Source organism: Tursiops truncatus, chromosome 8, assembly GCF_011762595.2.
Source record: "Tursiops truncatus isolate mTurTru1 chromosome 8, mTurTru1.mat.Y, whole genome shotgun sequence".
NCBI classification, from domain to species: Eukaryota; Metazoa; Chordata; class Mammalia; order Artiodactyla; family Delphinidae; genus Tursiops; species Tursiops truncatus.
Window position 1 is genome coordinate 84,854,690 of NC_047041.1, and position 12,988 is coordinate 84,867,677.

At 38.4% G+C, this 12,988-nt stretch overlaps 1 long non-coding RNA gene across 1 annotated transcript in view; it reads left to right on the forward strand.

Annotated features, from left to right (window-relative positions):
• LOC117313137 (uncharacterized) overlaps window positions 1-12,988 on the forward strand; it is a 24,963-nt gene continuing 11,975 nt past the window's right edge. Inside the window, exon 1 of the long non-coding RNA XR_004527598.2 lies at window positions 1-252. This is a non-coding gene — a long non-coding RNA (uncharacterized lncRNA). The remainder of the gene's footprint in view (window positions 253-12,988) is intronic.

The window sequence follows — 12,988 nt, forward strand, 5'->3', positions numbered from 1 at the left end:
CTATCAATATAACAAAACTTTTCTCAGTCGATAAATATTTCAAAACTATGTAACAAATTATTTTAACACTCCTTTCTCCTCTCTAAAGTGTGTTGTCATCCTACTTTTGAGGGCAATTAAAAGAATACTATGCATCCTGAAAGCAGTCCTCAAAAGGGAGCAAAGGCAATGGGATAACCAGGGCACTTCTGAAGCAAGACACTTGATGAAGGACAGTAGTCATGTAGAACACCCAGCAGAAGAAAAGAAAAGGTCGGTTCCATTGACTCTGTTTTCTTGTCTGAAAAGAAAAGTTTGTCTTAAAGTAGATCCTACAAACCAGAGTGTGGGAATCACCTGGAATATTTTAAACAAACACTGATCCCAAATCTCCATGAGTGATGGAGAAAATGCAGAAATCCGCATTTTCAAAGGCTCCCGGGAGATGCTGAACCAGCTGCCTACTCAGTAGTATGCATATACATATGTATATGATATATGTGTGTGTGCATGCACACAGACGTGTGTGTGTGTATATATATATATATATTTAATGGATATACACCAAAATGTTAGCCATAGTTAAGTTACCTTTGGATGGCACTATGGGTAATTTTTTAATGTATTTTCTCATTTTTGTTTGCCCATATTTTTTGAATTTTCTACAAGGAACATCTATTTCCTGTGCCATGTTGTAAATTTTCAAAGATGTTCTTTATTAAATGCTTTTTAATAAAAGCAAACAAAATTTTTCCATATGTGTATAAATACTTTATTTTGACCTTTTAGTTTAATCTCTACTTCTTGAATTACTTTTCTGTGGAGAATACTTGGATAATTTTGCAAGTGATGGTAAAATACACATAGCATAAAATTTTCCGTTTTAACCATTTTTAAGCATACTGTTCCGTGGTATTAAGTACATTCTCATTGTTGTGCAACTATCACCACCAACCATCTTCAGAGCTCTTCATTGTGCAAAACTGAAACTCTGTACTGATTGAACAACTCCATATTCTCCCCTTCCTCCAGCCCTTTGCAACCATCATTCTGCTTTATGTCTCAATACATTCTGAGTACTCAAAGTATCTCGTATAAGCGGAATCATACAGTATTTGTTCTTTAATGACTGTATGATTATTTCACTTAGCATAATGTCCTCAAGGTTCATCCATGTTGTAGCATGTGTCAGAATTTCCTTCCTTGTTAAGACTGAATAATATTCTATTGCATGTATATACCACATTTTCATTATCAATTCATTCATCCATAGACACATTGCTTCCATCTTTTGAATGTTGATAATAATGTTGCTATGAACATAGGTGTACACATATCTCCTTGATTCTCTGCTTTCAATTGTTTTAGGTATATACCCAGAAGTGAAATTGCTAGATCATATGGTAATTCTGTTTTTAACTTTTTGAGGAACTGGCATGTCAGCTTCCATAGTGACTGCACCATTTTACATTCCCACCAACAGCACACAGGGTTACAATGTCTCCACATCCTTGCCAACAGTTGCTCTTTTCTACTTTGTTTTGTTTTTGTAGCAGCATCCTAATGGATGTGAAGTGGTATCTCATTGTGGTTTTGATTTGCATTTCCCCAATGATTAGTGATTTTGAGCATCTTTTCATGTACTTGTTGGCAGTTTTTATATCTTCTTTAGAGAAATGTCTATTCAAGTCCTCTGCCTATTCTTTTAATTGGGTTGTTTGTCTCTTTGTTATTGAATCATGGACATTTTTTGTATATTCTGCATCTTAACACCTTATCAGATATATGACTTGCAAATATTGTCTCCCATTCAGTGGGTTGCCTTCTCTGTTGATTGTGTCCTTTGATGCACAGAAGTTTTAAATTTGGATGTAGTCCAATTTATTTATGTTTTCCTTAGTTGTCTGTGCCTTTAATGTTATATCTAAGAAATCATGGCCAAATCCAATGTCAGGAAGATTTTCTTTTATGTTTTGTTCTAAGAGTTTTGCAGTTTGCTCTCATATTTAGGTCTTTGAGTTATTTTTTTGCAGGTGGTGTAAGATAAGGTCCAACTTCATTCTTTTGCATGTGGAAATCCAGTTTTCCCAGCACCATGGATTGAAACCACTGTCCTCCCCCTATATGGTCTGGGCACCCTTGTCAAAAATCATTTGACCATATGTGTGAGTGTTTCTGGGCTCTCTATTCTATTAAACTAGTCAAATGTCTGTCTGTATGCCTGAACCACACTATTGATCACTGAGTTGGAAATCAGGAATTGTGAGGCCTCCAGCATTGTTCTTCTTTTTCAAGTTTGTTTCGGCTCTCCAGGGTCCTTTGAGATTCCATATGAATTTTAAGATGGATTTTTCTATTTCTGGAAAATATATCTTTGGGATTTTGAGAGCAATTGCATTGCACCTATAGATCACTTTGGATAGTATTTACATCTTAACAATGTTAAGTCTTCTAATCTGTGAACACTGAATGTCTTTCCACTTTTTGGTGTTTTTTTATTTCTTTCAGCAACATTTTGTAACTTTCAGTGTATAAATCTTTTGCCTCCTTGGTTAAGTTTATTCCTAAGTATTTTATTCTTTTAGATGCTATTGTAAATGGAATTGTTTTCATTTCCTTTGAAATTCCTTTTTAGTATATAGAAATGAAACTGATTTTTGTGAGTGATTTGGGGGTATTTTTCCCCTTTTTTTGGAGTTGGAAATGTTCTATATTTTGATATGAGTGGATTACACTGAAGTATACTTATATAAAAATTCACCAATTTGGACAGCTAAGATTTTTGTTCTTTACTGCACATAAATTAATCCTCAAAAAAGTAAAAAGTTATGAAATATTCCAAGCAAAAAAAGTGTGAAGGATCATCCTTTTACAGAACACCTTAAAAATAACAACCGAGTCAGTTGGAGTCTTAGGTATAGACAGGTTCTTTCCCACTCCATCCCATCCCAGGTAACCTCCAATCTGAAATTGCTGAGTATTATTCTCTTCATGGTTATTTTAATGGTAAGTTCACATTATGGGTTCTCCACCCAAACCTAGAAGTCCTTATTACTTCTTCTATTTGAAATTTTAAAGTCAATTATTAAGTTCAGTGACGAAAGTTATCAGAAGAATACTTTTCCTGAAAATTATTTTTCCTTAGGGATAAAAAAAGGAAAATCAAAACCCTTCTCAGTGTAGCCTCAAATGCTGTACAGTCAAGTCACCCTGCAGATGGGGATGGGCTGTTGGTCATTCTCTGGGTCAGCAGGATTGTTACTTGGACCATTCTCTCCTCAACCTCTTGCTCCAAGTCACCCTTATACTGGCACAAAGCCTCTCTGACCTCTATGTTTTGGCAGCATCTTCTGAAACGGGATCTCAAATGTGTCAAGATCATGATTTGTTTTAAATCATTGTTTCCCACTTAATTTTTTCCTGCTTGTTGTTCTTCTTCCACTCATTTCTTTTATTTGACATTTTTCTTGTTTCCTGAGGCAGGCTTGCATCACTATAAACTTCCCTTTTAGAACTTTTCTTGTGCCCCACAGATTTTGTATCATTGTGTTTTTATTTTCATTTGTCTCCAAGTATTTTTTTATTTCGTCTTTGATTTATTCAGTGACCCATTGATTGTTTAGTAGTAGCATTTTGTTTAGCTTCTATGTGTTTGTGTTTTTGAAGTTTTTTTCCTGTAGTTGATTTTTAGTCTCACAGTTTTGTGGTCAGAAAAGATGCTTGATATGATTTCAATTTTCTTAAATTTACTGAGGCTTGTTTTGTGTCCTAGCACGTGATCTATCCTGGATAATGTTCCATGTGCACTTGAAAAGAATGTGTATTCTGCTGCTTTGGGATGGAATGTTCTATATGTATCTATTAAGTTCATCTGCTCTAATGTGTTGTTTAAGGCCAGGGTTGCCTTATTAATTTTATGTCTGGATGATCTGTCCATTGATATAAGTGGGGCGTTAAAGTCCCTTGTTATATTGTGTTACTGTCAGTTTCTCCTTTTATGTCTGTAAATATTTGCTTTATGTATTTAGAAGTTTCTATGTTGGGTGCATATATATTTACAATTGTTATTTCTTCTTCTTGGATTGATCCCTTGATAATTATGAAATGTCCTTCTTTGTCTCTTGTTACAGTCTTTGTTTTAAAGTCTACTTTGTCTGAGATAAGTATTGCTATCCCATCTTTATTTTTGTTGCCATTTGCATGGAATACCTTTTTCCATCCCCTTCCTCACTTTCAGTCTTTGTGTGTCTTTAGATCTGAAGTGACTCTCTTGCAGACAACATATAGATGGATCTTGGTTTTGTATCCATTCAGCCACTCTATGCCTTTTTATTGTAGCATTTAGTTCATTTACATTTAAAGTTATCATTGACAAATATATACTTCTTGCCATTTTGTTATTTGTTTTGAGGTGGTTTTTGTAGTTCTTTTCTGTTTCTTCATCTTTTGCTCTCTTCCCTTTAGATTTGATTACTATCTTTAGCTTTATGTTTGGATTCCTTTCTCTTTTTTGTCTGTGTATCTATTATAGATTTTTGATTTGTGTTACCATGAGGGGTGTGTGTGTGTGTTTTAAGTTGCTGATCTCTTAAGTTTGAACACATTTTAACAACCTTGCATTTTCACTCCCCTCACCCCCACATGTAATGTTTTTGATATCATATTTTGTGTGTGTGTATCCCTTAACTACTTATTGTGGATATAGATGATTTTACTACTTTTGCCTTTTAACCTGCCTACTAGCTTTATAAGTGGTTTGTCTACTACCTTTACTGTATATTTACCTTTACCAATGAGATTTTTCCTTTTGTAATTTTTATATATCTACTTGTGGCTTTTTCTTTTCTTCTTAGAGAAATCCCTTTAACACTTCTTGTAAAGCTGATTTGGTGGTGCTGAACTCTTTTAAATTTTGCTTGTCTGTAAAACTTGATCTTTCCATAAAATCTGAATGATAGCCTTGCCTGGTAGAGTATTTTTAGTTGCAGGTTTTTTTCCTTTCATCACTATAAATATATTGTGCCACTCCCTTCTGGCCTGCAGAGTTTCTGCTGAAAAGCCAGCTAGCTGATAGTGTTATGGGAGTTCCCTTATACATAACTAGTTACTTTTCCCTTGCTGCTTTTAAGATTCTCTCTTTCATTTTTCTCATTTTAATTACAATGCATCTTGGTGTGATCCTCTTTGGGTTGATCCTGTTTGGGATTCTCTGTGCTTCCTGGACATGGATGTCTGTTTCCTTTCCCAGGTGAGGGAGCTTTTCAACTATTATGTCTTCAAATTTGTTCTCTGCCCTTTTTCTCTCTTATCCTTCTGGAGACCCCTATAATGTGAATGTTAGTGTGCTTGATGTTGTCCCAGAGGTCTCTTAAACTGTTCAAATTTTTTTAAATTCTTTTTTCTTTTTTTCTGTTCAGCTTGAGTGATTTCCACTACTCTCACTTCCAGTTTTCTGATTTGTTCCTCTGTATTCTACTGTTGATTCCTTCTAGTGTATTTTTATTTGTTGCTGTATGCTTCAGCTCTGTTTGGTTCTTCTTTATATTTTCTTTTTGTTAAACTTGTCACTGGGTTCATCCATTCTTCTCCCAAGTTTGTAAAGCATCTTTATGATTGTTACCTTGAACTCTATTGGGAAGATTGCTTATCTCCACTTCACTTAGCTCTTCTTCTGTGATTTTATCTTGTTCCTCGATTTGGAACATATTCAGCTGTTGCCTCATTTTGCCTAATTCTCTGTTTTTATTTCTATGTATTTGGTAGGTTGGTTACACTTTATAATCTTGGAGAAGTGGCTTTATGTAGAAGATATTTTATGGGGCCCATCAATGCACTCCCCTTTGGTCACCAGAGCTATATGCACTAAGAATGCCCTCTAAGTGGACTGTATGACCCTTCTGTTGTGGTGGACTGACTACTGTGGGCACGCTGGTAGGTGTGACTGGCCCCTGGTCTGGCTGGTTGCTAGTCCCTGCCTAATGCAGAGGCTGCCTGCTTCTGATGGGTTGGGCCAAGTCCTGGCACAGCTGGCTGCATGGCCCTGGGAGTCCTGGTCCTGAGGCTAGCTCATTGTTGGGCAGGGCTGTGGAGCACTAGGGGTCATGGGGCTAGTTCTGGCCCGCTGATAGGCAGAGCCGGGTCCTGGGGTAGCTGGCTGCAAGTCTGGGGGTCCTGAAGCTAGTATCATCCTGCTGGTATGCGAGGCCAATTCCTGACATGCTGACTGTGGGGTCCTGAGCGTCCTGGAGCTGGTGTCAGCCCACTGGTTGGTAAGGCCATGTCCCCGGGGTTGTTGGGGGCTCAGGAAACTGGCCTGCTATGGAAACTGGCCTGCTCGTGGATGGGACTGTTTCCCTGTCTGGCTAGCTACTTGGCCTGGGGTGTCTCAGGACTGGTGCCTACTGGCTGGTGGGCAAGGCCAGGTCCTAGTGCTAATAAGCTACAGGGAGGATTCCAAAATGGTGCTTACCAGTACTAGTGTTCTCACTAAAATGAACTCTCAAAAATGGCTGCTGCCAGCATGCATGTCCCCAGTGGGAGTCCCAGTTGCCTCCTACCCCTTCTTGAGGCTCCCCAAGATCAGCAGGTCACTCTGACCAAGGATCCTTTCAAATTACTTCTGCCCTTGGTTTCAGAGCATGTCAGATTTTGTTTGTGCCCTTTAAGAGTGGATTCTGTTTCCCACAGCCCTCTGGCTCTACTGAAAATAATTCCCACTGGTCTTCAAAGCCAAATGTTCTGGGACCTTATATTCCTGGTGCAGGAGCCCGGGGCTGGGGAGTCCAACGTGGGACTCAGACCCCTCACTCCTTGAGGAGAACCTCTGCAGTTGTAATTATCCTCCCATTTGTGGGTTGCCTACCAGAGGGGATGGGTCTTGACTATATTGCATCTCTGCCCCTCCTACCCATCTCATTGTTGTTCCTTTCTATATTTTTAGTTGTGGAAGATCTTTTCTGCTAGTTTTTTTCTGTAGGTCATTTTCATAGATAGCGCTCTGTAAATAGTTGTAATTTTGGTGGGCCCATGGGAGTAGGTGAGCTCACTGTCTTCCTACTCTGCCATCTTGGTTACCAGAGATGTGTGTTAATTTTGTATCCTGCAGCTTTGCTGAATTTGTTTGTTAGTTCTAACAGTTGTGTGTCTATGTGTGCGTGATTTTTAGGGGTTTTACGTAAAAGATCATGTCATCTGCAAATAGAGATAATTTTACTTCTTCCTTTCCAGTTTGGATGCCTTTTATTTCTTTTTCTTGTCCAATTGTTCTAGCCAGGAATTCTAGTATTATGTCAGATAAAAGTGGCAAAAGTGGGCATCCTTGTCTTGTTGCAGACCTTACAAGAAATACTTTTAGTCTTTCACCATTTAGTATGATGCTATCTGTGGGATTTTTATATATGGCCCTTATTATGTTGAAGTAGTTTTTTTCTGTTCCTACTTCCTTGAGAATGTTTTCTTTGTCATGAAAGCGTGCTGAATTTTGTCAAAGGTTTTTTCTACAACATTTGAAATGATCATGTGGATTTTTTTCTTTATTCTGTTGGTGTGATGGATTACATTCATTGTTTTTCATGTGTTGAACCACCTTTATACTCCAGAAATAAATCCCACTGGTCCTAGTGTAAAATCCTTGTAACATGCTGTTGAATTCGGTTTCCTCATATTTTGTTGAGGACTTTTGTATCAGTATTCACCAGGGATATTGGTCTGTAGTTTTCTTTTCTTATAGTGATTTATCTAGTTTTGATATCAGAATAATGCTGTCCACAAATGAGTTTGAAAGTGTTTCCTCCTTTTCTGGTTTTTGGAAGAGTTTGAGAAAGATTAATGTTAATTCTTCTTTCAGTGTTTTGTAGAACTTACCAATGAAATCATCTGGTCCTGGACTTCTCTTTAAGAGTTTTTTTTCTCACGAATTCAGTCTCCTTTCTAGTTATTATAAGTCTGTTCAGATTTTCTATTTCTTCATGATTCAGTCTTGGTAGGTTTTGTGTTTTAGGAATTTGCCCATTAAACAAAAATGTTAAAGGGGTAATCAGTGGTATAATCAGTGAGAAGTTTGCTCTCACTTTTATCCTCAACAATTCATTTCCTACATTCCTCCACAGGTAACCAATTGTATTTATTCCTTGGGTAGTGTTCCAGTGTTTTATATACCATTACTATGAATTGAAGTATATACTTACTTTTCCCCCTTCCTAACACAAAAGCACCTTTTGCTTTTGTTTATTTTCTATTTAAGAATGTATTATGAGGCTCTCTCCATTGTGAGCTTCCTTTGTGTGAATAAATCATACTTTATTGTTGAATGAAAACATATCTTGGTTTAGAATTTTTAAATGACAGAACTGTTGCCTCAGCACTTTAAAGATAATGATTTCATTGTTCTATGGCATGCATTGTTGCTGATAAAAAGTATTGTCATTTTGACTGTTCATTACTTTTCAAGTAATCTTGTTTATTTCTGGTTGTTTTTCATTGTCTTTGGTGTTTTTTATTTTCCTCACAAATTGTTTAGGTGTGAATTTATTTTTATTTATACTATCCAGGACTCTTCTGTACTTGTTCTGTCTGAGAACTGAGAACTTGTGATTTTCTTCAATTTTGGAAATTTCTTATTTATTATCTTTTTCAAATTATCACTTTATCCTATATTCTCTAGTCTTATCTTCTTGAATTCCTATCAAATACAGGATGACATGTAAAAATTCAAGCAACACCATTTATGTTGGACACCTTATGAAGAGTAACCTTTAGAACTGTACAACATAGCAGCCCGATTTTATATCTGCTGGATTTTCTCAATCTACCCTCCATATTTTCTATCTGTTCATTTGTATTTGCCACCTGTTCTCTGTGATACAGTCTAAGCAGTTTCCTCAGTTTTATCTCACAATTCACTAATTTTCTCAGCAGCGTTGTCTAGCCTTCTATTAATTCTTTATTTTCTTGACTGCATTTTCTTTCTGTTCTTTGTCAATGTGTCTTATTTTACTGTCCTCTTCTTTCACTTTGGATCATAGTTCATCCTCCCCTGCACTTCTTAAAACTTCTTAATTGTTTGAAACATACTTGCTTTGTTGTCTCTTTTAGATTGTTCTACTAGGTCCAGCTCCTAGGAGGCTAACTTTTTGTTTATGGTGCCTTATGACTCCTATGGTAGCTTATTTGCTCACATAGTTTTTCATTTTACTGCTTTTGATGTTGTGAGCTTGTCTTCAGCAGGAGGCCCATGTACTCTGGATTTTGGAAGAGGGCTTTCAATAGTTCTACACCAATTTTATGTTAATTCCTTGGATAGGATTTCTGCAAGACACAGGTAGTTTAAATCCAATCACCATACCCTTGCTTTCTACAGTCTTGGAGTATTTATATCTCAAGTGCAAATTTATTAATCACCTATGTCCTTGACAAATGACAGGCTTCCTTTATCTTTTTTTTTCTTTTTCTTTTTTTACTTTTATACAAATCATTATACTTTCACACAATGGATAAACTCTTGAAATTTTTCATGAATATCAAAATCATACTTTAAATGCAATGGTAGATGTTTTCAAAAAGTAAATAATCACTTTCTACTCTACCAAAACGTAAATAAGGACCCAGTAAGTAGGATGTTGTTTTAAATTTAATTTGGTATTGCTCATTTAAAAAGTGATTGGGCCATCTTGATATATCCCCCTGTACCCCTCACACCACCCCGCTACAAAGCAGAAAATTCAGCAGAAATTTGAATATTGTTCAGCGACTCTCAGCTGTCATTAAATACCGTGGATAGAAATTCACCAAAAAAAAAAAAAATGAGGAACTAAGGGTTTTGGTTTGCATATGAATTCAGAAGTAGCCTGGGAATTTGGGGTTTCCTAACTGTGGGTCCCCTGAGCCCTCTTTTTGGTGGTACTGACAGCTTCTTCTGAAAAGTCAAAATGCCTGTGTTTTGGGTGTGGCTCCCAAATTTGCTTCTGTAACTAGTGTGACTCATTTGTTGGGCTTACTTAATATAAAGTTGTGGGAAGTTGTGGGAAGTGAGCTACTTACCAGGAGAAAAATATAGTACTTTGGGGGTTTCTAATGGCTTTCCTGAGACAAGGTGTCTGCTGAAATGAAATGGCATTAACACTTTGAAGGGTGTGTTCTGTGCCTGGCAGAAGACCTGAAGCTAGTATCATCTGATAACTTCTACTGGGAAGGAAGGAAAGTGACACTGATTGAACACCCGTCATATGTAGGATCCTGAGCCAGGTGCTTTGCATTAAAAGATATTGTTTCTTAATCCTCCTAAAAACTTCATTTTATAAATAAGGGGATTAAGGTTTAGAAAGTTGACAGTCTTGTTCCTGGTCACACAGCCAGCAAGTAGGTAAGGGAGCTGGGATTTTAAAGTTCATATTCTTTCTGAGTCCACTGGGCCTGGAAGGATGTACAGTAAAGTCATAAATTAAATTCACTGCTGGGAAAGTATGTAAAGGGCTGGAATTAGCAACTGTACCACCTTAAGAAAAATTAAAGAGAAACTGTGTGTGGTGAAGGGAAATTTTTTCCTAGTAAAAATTGTATCACTTTTTTGGACTTCCTGTGTCTGATGCCCTGTCTTCATAGTGAGGCCGGGCCCAGCATGAAGTCCTTGTGCTCCATGAATATTACTCGTCTCTAATGTATTCCCTTGGTCCTTGTATGAGGCTGAGTTCTGACACCTGGGATGAGCCTCAGCAGACGTCAAACTGGTGTGTCATTTTATGAGTGAGAGCTTCTGAGCTAACTCCCATGAGCTGTGACTCACTGGGCTTCTAAGTATAACTTGTCATGGCTTCTCAGATAATGGGTTTGTCTCAATGGCTTTCAGGGACGGATTAGATCAGTCCTATATTTTGTGGGTCTTGGGTGTTCAACCAACTCGTGATATTCTTTGTGGAAATAGAGTCTGACACGCTGTCCAGAATTTGAGTGGTGTCTCCAAAGTTTTCACAGTGACTTGACAATGCCTCTTAGCAAGTGCTCCCAGGGTTCAGATGTCAGTGGTGGAGTTTGGCAGTCTTGCTTCAGGTCTCAACACAGGAGTGTACAAATCCTGAAAGAGCTTGGCATCACAAGGACATTAATACCCCATGGCTGTGATGGTGGTGATGGGCAATAGACTTTACACCCCACAGATGCAGCAACTCAGGGAACAACAGAGGCAATAGCACTAGAGAGGGCGAATAGAGGGCAGGTTCAGAAGAGGAAAGAGTGTCATCTGACCTGTGGAAACTGACAGAACGTGTACTTGTGGGGCACCTCCTGGTGACTTTTGGGAGTAACTGGGGAGACACTGCCAGCAGTTAGTAGCCCTGCAAAGCAGACAGCAACAGCCTCTGAAACACAGGCTACATTGCCACACACTGCTGTGTCTGAAAGGGACCTGAGAGATCCAACATTTAATTGTCACCCTTTACAGATCAAACACACCTCACAAAGGCTAAATGATTTTCCAGCATTACACAGCTGGTTAGGAGCCACTACTTTTCAAGCCCCCAATTAGTTTTTTGTTTTATTGTGTGTTTTTTTGGCTGCACCGCGCAGCATGTGGGATCTTAGTTCCCTGACTAGGGATCGAGCCCGCACCCCCTGCAGTGGAAGCACAGAGTCTTAATCGCTGGACCATCAGGGAAGTCCTCCCAATGAGCATTTTTGATGCACAACAAACATCTAAGTTTTTCCTCCAAAATTAAAATATTTTTCTGTGTTTCTGATTCAGTTGACTAAAACTGGGTGGGGGGGAAGTTGGGGTCATTTAAAAAAACATGGACAGTGTAATTCAGTGGTGTATTTCCAACTGTAGGATCTTCAGAATGTGACACCATGTCTGAAGCTCTGTATCTATACGGTTCACGCAGAAATTTTTATAGTGGGCTCAGAGCTCAGGATTTGGAGGATGAATCTGCACTGAGACTTCTCCTCTTCTGTCATGAGTATTGCCCCTCAGATGCCTCATCCAACCCTGACAAAATAGCTGAGACAGCTCATTATGGGGTGGGGATGAAGAGGAACCAGACAAAGGGCAAGAGGGACCTGGGGGCAAGTCTCAGCCTGAGTCAGACTTGAAAGAGACCAAGACCATATGCTAAGTGTAAAGGACCAAAGTCAAAGTCGATGCAAACTTGGGAGTAAGGCAAAGACAAGGTTCAAAGAGAATAGGAGCAAGCAAAGGAGAAGGGTCTATGGAGGGAAGAGCAGAGAGATTTCCTATCACTTCAGCAGAGAGATTGCCAACATTTATCAACTGATAGGAGCTACTAGAGCAATGGATTAGGGATCAAGCTTGGTGGGATTGTTCTGTAATTGACCAGTGATGTCTGCTCTGAACCACAAGCACAGTGTATTTCCAGTATGTGGGAGTATAGCCAGCTGGTTAAAAGTGCGAACTCTCCAGACTTTCTCATCTCTACCCCTTATGGCTGGTGACCTTGGACAAGTCACTTACCTTTTCAGTGTCTTATTTTCCCCATTTGTAAAATGGGATTAAAAACCCATAAAGGTTTTGTGAACATTAAATGCAGTAATGAAAGTATATTACCTAGCACAATGCCTGAGATGGAGGCAGCATTCACTAAATGTTAACCGTTATTGCAGTGCTGTCCCTTATCTTGGACCACTGCCCTGAACAGTTTTGGGGTGTTCATAATATGAGGATCAGATATAAAAGGCCACAAAGAACATGAGGTTAATTGGACAACTTCACTTTTTCTGACAATGCCTGTAAGGCATTTTGAGTCTAGAGTATTTAAAACAAAACTTAAAAGTATGTTCTGAACCTGAATGCTGGGCGGGGGGGTTGGGTTGTGGGGATGCTCTTAAAACAATGTAGATTTCATAAAAGCAGCCTCCACCTAATCCACATTGGTGCTAAGTGTGGGTTTTTGTTTAAACCAGTCATGACATTTAATTGGCTTGCCCTCTGGTTATTTTTAGTCTTCAAACTTTTGAAAATCCTCCCTCTGCACTGGAATTAGGGGGGTGGGGAGATGGGAGT